This window comes from Hemibagrus wyckioides, linkage group LG17, assembly GCF_019097595.1.
Source record: "Hemibagrus wyckioides isolate EC202008001 linkage group LG17, SWU_Hwy_1.0, whole genome shotgun sequence".
NCBI classification, from domain to species: Eukaryota; Metazoa; Chordata; class Actinopteri; order Siluriformes; family Bagridae; genus Hemibagrus; species Hemibagrus wyckioides.
In genome coordinates, this window is record NC_080726.1 from 17,442,401 (window position 1) to 17,453,204 (window position 10,804).

The window sequence follows — 10,804 nt, forward strand, 5'->3', positions numbered from 1 at the left end:
CATTTACAGCACATTATGTGACAAAGAAAAACATAATTATATATTCAAGCAATATGTGTGCATTACATACATTATATGCATAATTATAACATAAAGGATATACAGTGTATATATGGAGATATATACTGTACACTGTATATATACTATATATTATATGGAGAAGATGTAGCAGAATGTACAGGGTGGAGCAGAACTGCAAGGTGGTTACAGGCACTGTAATATATATAATATAATATATATATAGTATATATATACAGTATATATCTCCATATATACATGGTATATCATCTATGTTACTATTATGCATATAGTGTATGTAATGCACACATATTGCAAGGTGGTTACAGGCAGCAAATTGTTAGTGAGACATGAGTGTCCTGGCGTGTAGTGTGGAGTTCAGTAGATTTATGGTTGTAGGAAACCCCTTTCATCCCTGTCATCCTAAGACCCCCCTAACCTGTCACTCCATTCTTTCATGGAGCCATGTAACCCTTTAGGCCCTGTTCTGCTGTTCTGGACCTCCATAACATCAGATTCCTTCAAATCAGCTGTATGCTGTGGACTAAATTCCTCAAAAGAGCTCATAACTGTCTAGCTACAGTATCTTGCTTGTGTGTGAGATTTAAAAAGGTCACACCAGTAGGTGGCGGTAAAGCATCAAGTGCACCAAGCAACAAAATGAAGACTCTAATATTCTTTGTAAGTGTTCAAACGCTTATAAATTTTATATATACACACACACACACACACACACACACACACAAACAGTGACGTCACTTCCTGGACTAACCTAAGCCGTCTCCGCCACGAGAATTGTGGATACCTTAGCACTAAAGTTCCCGTAGTGTAGTGGTTATCACGTTCGCCTAACACGCGAAAGGTCCTCGGTTCGAAACCGGGCGGGAACATGGCTCATTTATTTCATTCGTGGAACGCTTTTCACTTCAGGTCCTTATTAGAAGTATATTTCATCTATAAAATGTAGAATTAAAAAAAAAGAAAGACATAAGAGATGTCAATTCTGACAACCACTTGAGAAAGTTACACAATATAAATTGCCATTATTAATTTTTAGGTCATAATAACATTAGAAAAAAGATCACACATAATCCAATTCAACACAATAACAAGCTGCACATTACGGCTAATTAATGAAAGCTGTTTGAGTTACTTATCATTATGAAATTTGTAAAATGTAATCAAGACGTTTGGACTGATTTAACATTTTGAACTATGTTGTGATTAAACCGAATCACTGAAAGTTATCACTGACATTGTTTCAATATTTACACCTGAAACCACTAAAATGTTAATGTAAAAAAAATCACCAAATTATAGTTTTTAAGCACTTTATGGATTCAAGGTCGTTCCAAGTTTCCTTTGTTTTTTTAATCTGGTATGTCCATGTTCTCACCAGTTTCCCCAGGAATTTTCTTTGTTGCTTCCTCTTGCATGCTTAATAAAGAACTCAACAATTTCCCTTTTTCAGAGTACTTTTAATTATGGAACATTCTATTAGGTTCCAGTAGGTGGCAGTAAAGCATCGAAGACCACTTAGAAAATGGAAAACTCGAAACATTCATTATATTAAAATATTAGTTAACGCAATATATTATTACTTCGTTCATGTAGAGTTTAATAAGTAGTATTTTCTGTAATGCATAATCGATTCGGCTACAAAAATACAAAGGTTACCGCGTGTAGGTTCCCGTAGTGTAGTGGTTATCACGTTCGCCTAACACGCGAAAGGTCCTCGGTTCGAAACCGGGCGGGAACATGCTTTATAATGGATTTTATTCACTCCAAAATAGTTTTATTTCAGGAGCTCATTAGAAGATCGGTATTTCAGCTGCACTTGTGAAATTCTGAATAAAGAAATGGCAGAAAGAAGACATTATATATCCTGTCCACTAGATGGGGTACTTACACAATTCTAAGCATGAACTGCACTTTTATTTTTATGCCATAATAACATTAGGCAAAAAAGTACATCCTTTATTTAACTTATAAACAGACCTGGAGAAGATGGAGAAATGACACACAATAACGCACAATTTCTTGCCCCAATAGTCTGTCTATTCTATACAGCTAACTTTGTGATTTTCGATGAATATGACGTTTTGATATTTTGCCTCCACATCAAAGTAATTTTGTAAACTTTTCCCCAAGTGCTGGTTAAGTATTTCACAGAATCTATAGCAGATAAGAAAAAAATCCTGAGTTTATATATATATATATATATATATATATATATATATATATATATATATATATATATATAAACTCAGGATTTTTTTCTCAGAAGGATTTTTACATCAGAAGCAAGTCTGCTTTACACAGAGAATGAAGTGTGTAGATTAACCATTAGGAAATAAATATTTTTTTTGCACTGGAATTATTGGTACACACATGAAACAGTGACCAAGCCAATGCACAAACAATAAACAAAAATAAACCATACAGCAAAGAATACACTGAACTAGATATGATACAGAGAATGAAAAGAAAAACGCGAAGAATAACAATGCTTAAAAACTACATTCTAAATGGCTTAGCGTTTAAAATAAACTTATTTTTTTTACATCGCAGTGAGTATTTTTTTTTAAAGAAAATGTAAAAAGCTTTCTTTCTCCCTTTCATTTCCTTATTTTTTTTCCTGGTGCAGATGAAATATCATACTTCTAATAAGGGCCTGAGATTTAAACAGTTCCAGGAATAAAGGAAATAAATGAGCTCATGTTTTTGTTTGTTTGTTTGTTTGTTTTGTTTTATGAGTTTTGCTGCCCCAAATGCTTGCTTTTGCAGCAGCTTTTTAAAAAATAATAATTGAAACATGAATCGGCGAAACTGCAAGCACAGAATTCTTATTTTACACTCCTACCAGTAAAGACACATACAGTATGGAATAACTATGAGAGCTGTACTGATGTTTGACGCACGTGAATTAAAAAGCTTTGGCTGAATGCGCTTTGTGATGACGTCACACGACGCGTCTCGGCCCAAATCTAAGAAAAAGAAAAACTGCGATAATTTTGTTTTAAGTTAAAAGATCCCAGAAAATTAAAATATCACCGATTTTGCTTGGTTCTTTTTTAATGTCTGCTATCGCAAAATCCTGAAATCCTGGAGAGGCTGATTAATGGTGGTTCTTATTACTGCGAATGCAATATATTTTTGGCCACACGTTGATTTTATGGCGCTGTTTCGAGGTTAATGCTTATTTATTTATTTATTTATTTATTTATTTATTTATTTATTTATTTATTTATTTATTTATGTTTTGTCAGACGCCAGGTGGCCTCAAGTAACCTTCTTCATGTTACATTTTACTCAACTTCTAATACAAGCCTTTAGATCGTACATAATCCGCACAAAATAGCCTCTGATTATCAAGTCAGTACCACATCACCTCCACCATCTGTGCAGTCAGTACCACATCACCTCCACCATCTGCGCAGTCAGTACCACATCACCTCCACCATCTGAGCAGTCAGTACCACATCACCTACACCATCTGCGCAGTCAGTACCACATCACCTCCACCATCTGCACAGTCAGTACCACATCACCTCCACCATCTGAGCAGTCAGTACCACATCACCTCCACCATCTGCACAGTCAGTACCACATCACCTCCACCATCTGAACAGTCAGTACCACATCACCTCCACCATCTGAACAGTCAGTAACACATCACCTCCACCATCTGAACAGTCAGTAACACATCACCTCCACCATCTGAACAGTCAGTACCACATCACCTCCACCATCTGAACAGTCAGTACCACATCACCTCCACCATCTGAGCAGTCAGTACCACATCACCTCCTCCATCTGCGCAGTCAGTACCACATCACCTCCACCATCTGAACAGTCAGTACCACATCACCTCCACCATCTGAGCAGTCAGTACCACATCACCTCCTCCATCTGCGCAGTCAGTACCACATCACCTCCACCATCTGAACAGTCAGTACCACATCACCTCCACCATCTGAGCAGTCAGTACCACATCACCTCCACCATCTGAGCAGTCAGTACCACATCACCTCCACCATCTGCGCAGTCAGTACCACATCACCTCCACCATCTGCACAGTCAGTACCACATCACCTCCACCATCTGAGCAGTCAGTACCACATCACCTCCACCATCTGCACAGTCAGTACCACATCACCTCCACCATCTGAACAGTCAGTACCACATCACCTCCACCATCTGAACAGTCAGTAACACATCACCTCCACCATCTGCGCAGTCAGTACCACATCACCTCCACCATCTGAACAGTCAGTACCACATCACCTCCACCATCTGAGCAGTCAGTACCACATCACCTCCTCCATCTGCGCAGTCAGTACCACATCACCTCCACCATCTGAGCAGTCAGTACCACATCACCTCCACCATCTGCGCAGTCAGTACCACATCACCTCCACCATCTGAGCAGTCAGTACCACATCACCTCCACCATCTGCGCAGTCAGTACCACATCACCTCCACCATCTGCGCAGTCAGTAACACATCACCTCCACCATCTGAACAGTCAGTACCACATCACCTCCACCATCTGCGCAGTCAGTACCACATCACCTCCACCATCTGAACAGTCAGTACCACATCACCTCCACCATCTGCGCAGTCAGTACCACATCACCTCCACCATCTGCGCAGTCAGTAACACATCACCTCCACCATCTGCGCAGTCAGTAACACATCACCTCCACCATCTGCGCAGTCAGTAACACATCACCTCCACCATCTGAGCAGTCAGTAACACATCACCTCCACCATCTGAGCAGTCAGTACCACATCACCTCCACCATCTGAGCAGTCAGTACCACATCACCTCCACCATCTGAGCAGTCAGTACCACATCACCTCCACCATCTGCACAGTCAGTACCACATCACCTCCACCATCTGTGCAGTCAGTACCACATCACCTCCACCATCTGCACAGTCAGTACCATATCACCTCCACCATCTGCGCAGTCAGTACCACATCACCTCCACCATCTGCGTAGTCAGTACCACATCACCTCCACCATCTGAGCAGTCAGTACCACATCACCTCCACCATCTGAACAGTCAGTACCACATCACCTCCACCATCTGAGCAGTCAGTACCACATCACCTCCACCATCTGAACAGTCAGTACCACATCACCTCCACCATCTGAGCAGTCAGTACCACATCACCTCCACCATCTGAGCAGTCAGTACCACATCACCTCCACCATCTGAACAGTCAGTACCACATCACCTCCACCATCTGAACAGTCAGTAACACATCACCTCCACCATCTGCGCAGTCAGTACCACATCACCTCCACCATCTGAACAGTCAGTACCACATCACCTCCACCATCTGAACAGTCAGTACCACATCACCTCCACCATCTGAGCAGTCAGTACCACATCACCTCCTCCATCTGCGCAGTCAGTACCACATCACCTCCACCATCTGAACAGTCAGTACCACATCACCTCCACCATCTGCGCAGTCAGTACCACATCACCTCCACCATCTGCGCAGTCAGTACCACATCACCTCCACCATCTGAGCAGTCAGTACCACATCACCTCCACCATCTGAGCAGTCAGTACCACATCACCTCCACCATCTGCACAGTCAGTACCACATCACCTCCACCATCTGTGCAGTCAGTACCACATCACCTCCACCATCTGCACAGTCAGTACCATATCACCTCCACCATCTGCGCAGTCAGTACCACATCACCTCCACCATCTGCGTAGTCAGTACCACATCACCTCCACCATCTGAGCAGTCAGTACCACATCACCTCCACCATCTGAACAGTCAGTACCACATCACCTCCACCATCTGAGCAGTCAGTACCACATCACCTCCTCCATCTGCGCAGTCAGTACCACATCACCTCCACCATCTGAGCAGTCAGTACCACATCACCTCCACCATCTGCGCAGTCAGTACCACATCACCTCCACCATCTGCGCAGTCAGTACCACATCACCTCCACCATCTGAGCAGTCAGTACCACATCACCTCCACCATCTGAGCAGTCAGTACCACATCACCTCCACCATCTGCACAGTCAGTACCACATCACCTCCACCATCTGTGCAGTCAGTACCACATCACCTCCACCATCTGCACAGTCAGTACCACATCACCTCCACCATCTGAACAGTCAGTACCACATCACCTCCACCATCTGCGCAGTCAGTCACGTTCACGAAGTTTAAACAAATGTCTCAATCTAACAGTGATGTCACATTCTGGACACACTGGAGTCATCTCTGACAATAGAATTGTGGCTAATTCCAATTTTTGCAAGCACTTCTATACCACACAGTTCCTGTAGTGTAGTGGTTATCACGTTCATCTAACACGTGAAAGGTCCTCGGTTTGAAATTGGGTGGGAACATTGAGTTCTTTTCACTTCAGGTCCTCATTAGAAGTAAATTTCATCTGTAAAATACAGAATAAAAAAATGAAAGACGTAAGAGATGTGCATTCTGACATCTATGTAAGTAAATCATTTCTAATCCTTGCACTAAACTCAACAAACCCAACACAATCCGTATTGTTTGAGGTATAAAGTGTGTAAAAAGTCAGAACCTGGAGTCCTGAAGTGTGAAGCTTAAAATGAAATGAAGTGTGTATCGAAGGGTATAATGTAAAGTGACTGAGTGCAGCGTGGATTTAAATTATACAACATAAAATTCATAAGTGATGAAAGTTTTATGGAAACGCTGGTTTGGTTTCTTTCTGGCTCTGTCATTCCTGTTCTACCTTATAGAAGGAGGTACAATCCCCCTCTGAATATGTCTGTTTTTATGCACAGAAATACCAAATGTGTGTGAAATGTTTTATATAAAATTATTGAGCAGAAGTAATTCTTCAGAAAGGTTTTATCTTTAGTCAGTTCATTCTCAAAACCTTGTCTAGGTAATGAGTCTGAAATGAAAGACAGAATAGTTTCCAAAACATACTTTCCCCCCCAAAATGCTGAGATATAAATCTCATGTTGCTATAATAAAACCAGTGATAAATTCAATCCTAGTTAAATTGTGATTGTATAGGTAAAGGTCAGTGTGCATATTCTTGTAAAGCTGCTTTGCGATATTGTCCATTTTTAAAAGCGCTATGCAAATAAAATTGAATTGAATTGAATATATGTGTGTGTGTGTACAGTGTGTGTGTGTGTGGACTCAGTCAGATGAAAATGATACAATGAATATTTAACTAGACACACTTTCCTAACAGTCATAGTGAAGGCCAGAAATAACCTAATCCTCCTTCCACAGCTCTAAAGCTGCTGCACAGGACTGACACGTCCGTTTGTCAGAAGATTAACGCTGAAATAGGATCGTCCAGCACAGAGGCATCTTATAGTTCAAACACACATTGTGATCCACACACACGTGAACGTGTACACTACAAAAAAAATTATGTAAAATAATTTCAGACACCTGTATTTCATGGTTCATTCTAATAGATAGATAGATAGACAGACAGACAGACAGAAAGACAGATAGATAGATAGATAGACAGACAGACAGACAGACAGACAGACAGATAGCGTGGTTCTCAGCGGAGAACCGCCAGGAGTTCTGCAGTCTTTCCATCTACTGGTTTCCTTATTGTGTACAAATAACCAAGTTATTGCCTCATGATGTCATGTGATTAAAGCTCCGCCCATCCAACATGGTCATCATTTAGACCTTCTTGGTTAAACCAAGTGACCTGGTGAATCTCAACTGTTCTATTTGATCAACACGCATTTTAAACACCGGACATTTTCACAACACAACCAGAGGTAAGAGTGACAATGAAAGCGTCTACATTATCAGAGCACAAACTGAATCTCTGAGTGATGGATAACCTTTCTGTGGATGTGCCTGAGCACAGGGCACAGGACTGTCTACCAGCAGAACAGCACCTTGTCAGGACTACAGACAAACACTGTTAGAATCTGTCTGACAGGCAATAAGCATTCAGCCAACCTTGAAAAGGTCTGAGATGCGATATTCCTCTTTTCACTCACAGACTTGTCGCAGTACCAGAGTTCACCAGGCTCTGAGAGCATTTGAGTCAGCCAGACTTCCTTCTTATTTTAGTTAACAAACCCAGTTTAAGTTCCATTTTGTTTTCTACTACAAGACACAGATGTTTATTGGAACACACAAAAGCAGACATCTCAAGATTCAAGGCTAATGGGCTGTGAAATACCACCGAGTTGCTCAGTGTGTGGGGTTGGAACAGAAGACAGTAAGGAGTCCTGGGGGAGAGAACAAAATGCTGTACAGTTTCTACCCTGGAAGTGTTTTAGTCAACAAACAAACCTTTTTCTTTTCCTTTCTTTTCCTGACACAGAATACATTTACAGATATATTCAATTCACTTTTATTTGTAGAGTGCTTTTAACAATGAACATTATCTAAAAACATAGAACAAAAAATTTCAAGGTTCAAGGTAATAGTAGACTTTAAACCTATTTAAATTAATATTTATATTTATCCCTAATGAGCAGGCCTGTGGCAATGAAAAACTCCCTGAGATATGAGAAAGAAACCTTGGGAGGAACCAGACTGATAACAGAACCATCTTCATCTGGGTCATTATAAACAGAGAGAGTGGGATTATAAATCATTATAAACAGAGAGAGTGGGATTATAAATCATTATAAACAGAGAGAGTGGGATTATAAATCATTATAAACAGAGAGAGTGGGATTATAAATCATTATAAACAGAGAGAGAGTGGGATTATAAATCATTATAAACAGAGAGAGTGGGATTATAAATCATTATAAACAGAGAGAGTGGGATTATAAATCATTATAAACAGAGAGAGTGGGATTATAAATCATTATAAACAGAGAGAGTGGGATTATAAATCATTATAAACACAGAGAGTGGGATTATAAATCATTATAAACAGAGAGAGTGGGATTATAAATCATTATAAACAGAGAGAGTGGGATTATAAATCATTATAAACAGAGAGAGTGGGATTATAAATCATTATAAACACAGAGAGTGGGATTATAAATCATTATAAACAGAGAGAGAGTGGGATTATAAATCATTATAAACAGAGAGAGTGGGATTATAAATCATTATAAACAGAGAGAGTGGGATTATAAATCATTATAAACACAGAGAGTGGGATTATAAATCATTATAAACACAGAGAGTGGGATTATAAATCATTATAAACACAGAGAGTGGGATTATAAATCATTATAAACACAGAGAGTGGGATTATAAATCATTATAAACACAGAGAGTGGGATTATAAATCATTATAAACACTGAGAGTGGCATTATAAATAATCATAAATACTGAGAGTGGGGTTATAAATCATTATAAACACTGAGAGTGGGATTATAAATCATCATAAACACAGAGAGTGAAATTATAAATCATTATAAACACAGAGAGTGGGATTATAACTCATTATAAACACAGAGAGTGGGATTATAAATCATTATAAACACAGAGAGTGGGATTATAAATCATTATAAACACAGAGAGTGGGATTATAAATAATCATGAACACCAGAGACTGGGATTATAAATCATTATGGACACCAGAGAGTGGGATAAACACAGAGAGTGGGATTATAAATCATTATAAATACTAAGAGTGGAATTATAAATCATTATAAACACAGAGAGTAGGATTATAAATCATTATAAATACTAAGAGTGGGATTATAAATCATTATAAATACTAAGAGTGGGATTATAAATCATCATGAACACCAGAGACTGGGATTATAAATCATTATGAACACCAGAGAGTGTGATAAACACAGAGAGTGGGATTATAAATCATTATAAACACTAAGAGTGGGATTATAAATCATTATAAACACAGAGAGTAGGATTATAAATCATTATAAACACTAAGAGTGGGATTACAAATCATTATAAACACAGAGAGTGGGATTATAAGTCATTATAAACAAAGAGAGTGGGATAATAAATCATTATGAGCACCAGAGATCAGGATTATAAGTCATTATGAACACCAGAGAGTGGGATTATAAATCATTATGAACACCAGAGAGTGTGATAAGCACAGAGAGTGGGATTACAAATCATTATAAACACAGAGAGTGGGATTATAAATCATTGTCTGGGTTCATCTGGGGTGAGATCTGGTGACTTTTTCATCCTTAATACCATTCAATATTCCCTGTATTGCCCTGTAGATATAGGCGGGGCCACTGAGAAGAGACCACGCCCATTCAGAATGTAAAGGTTTCATCATTGGATGTCAGAACAACTTTCTATTGATTTGTCACAACCCTTAACACTAAGTGGACCTGAACCCTGCCAAAAAAGAGGGAGGGAGGGAGGGAGGGATGGATGGATGGATAAATAAATAAATAAATAAATAAATAAATAAATAAATAAATAAATAAATAAATAAATAAATAAATAAATAAGGTAAAATGTCAGCAGGCTTTGTAGGAAATCAGACAAAGAAAATACACTTGTGCTTTCTTTTATATGCACCATATGCCTCAGAAGAGCCAATTAGTGTTTAGCATGCATGATTGCACACACACACACACACACACACACACACACACAGTGGTTGTTTTTAGTACTTCCTTTCAATTTACTGGGTCATTTCATGTAGGCAATTTTTGCAGACTGGAAACAATGAGGAAATAAATTTATGAGTAAATGTAAATTTGGGACATCTTTGAGATTACTGCAGAGCTCTCTCACACACACACACACACTCACTCACACACACTGGACATTTTCCTCAGGGGAGAGTGTTCAGAGGTTC

The 10,804-nt window shown here is 39.3% G+C and overlaps 2 non-coding genes across 2 annotated transcripts; both read left to right on the forward strand.

Moving 5' to 3' along the window:
* The first annotated feature begins 835 nt into the window (after window positions 1-835).
* trnav-aac (transfer RNA valine (anticodon AAC)) lies at window positions 836-908 on the forward strand. Its single transcript has one exon. It is a non-coding gene; the product is annotated as a tRNA-Val (tRNA).
* Window positions 909-1,704: 796 nt separating this feature from the next.
* On the forward strand, window positions 1,705-1,777 carry trnav-aac (transfer RNA valine (anticodon AAC)). The gene has a single exon. It is a non-coding gene; the product is annotated as a tRNA-Val (tRNA).
* The last annotated feature ends 9,027 nt before the right edge of the window (window positions 1,778-10,804 follow it).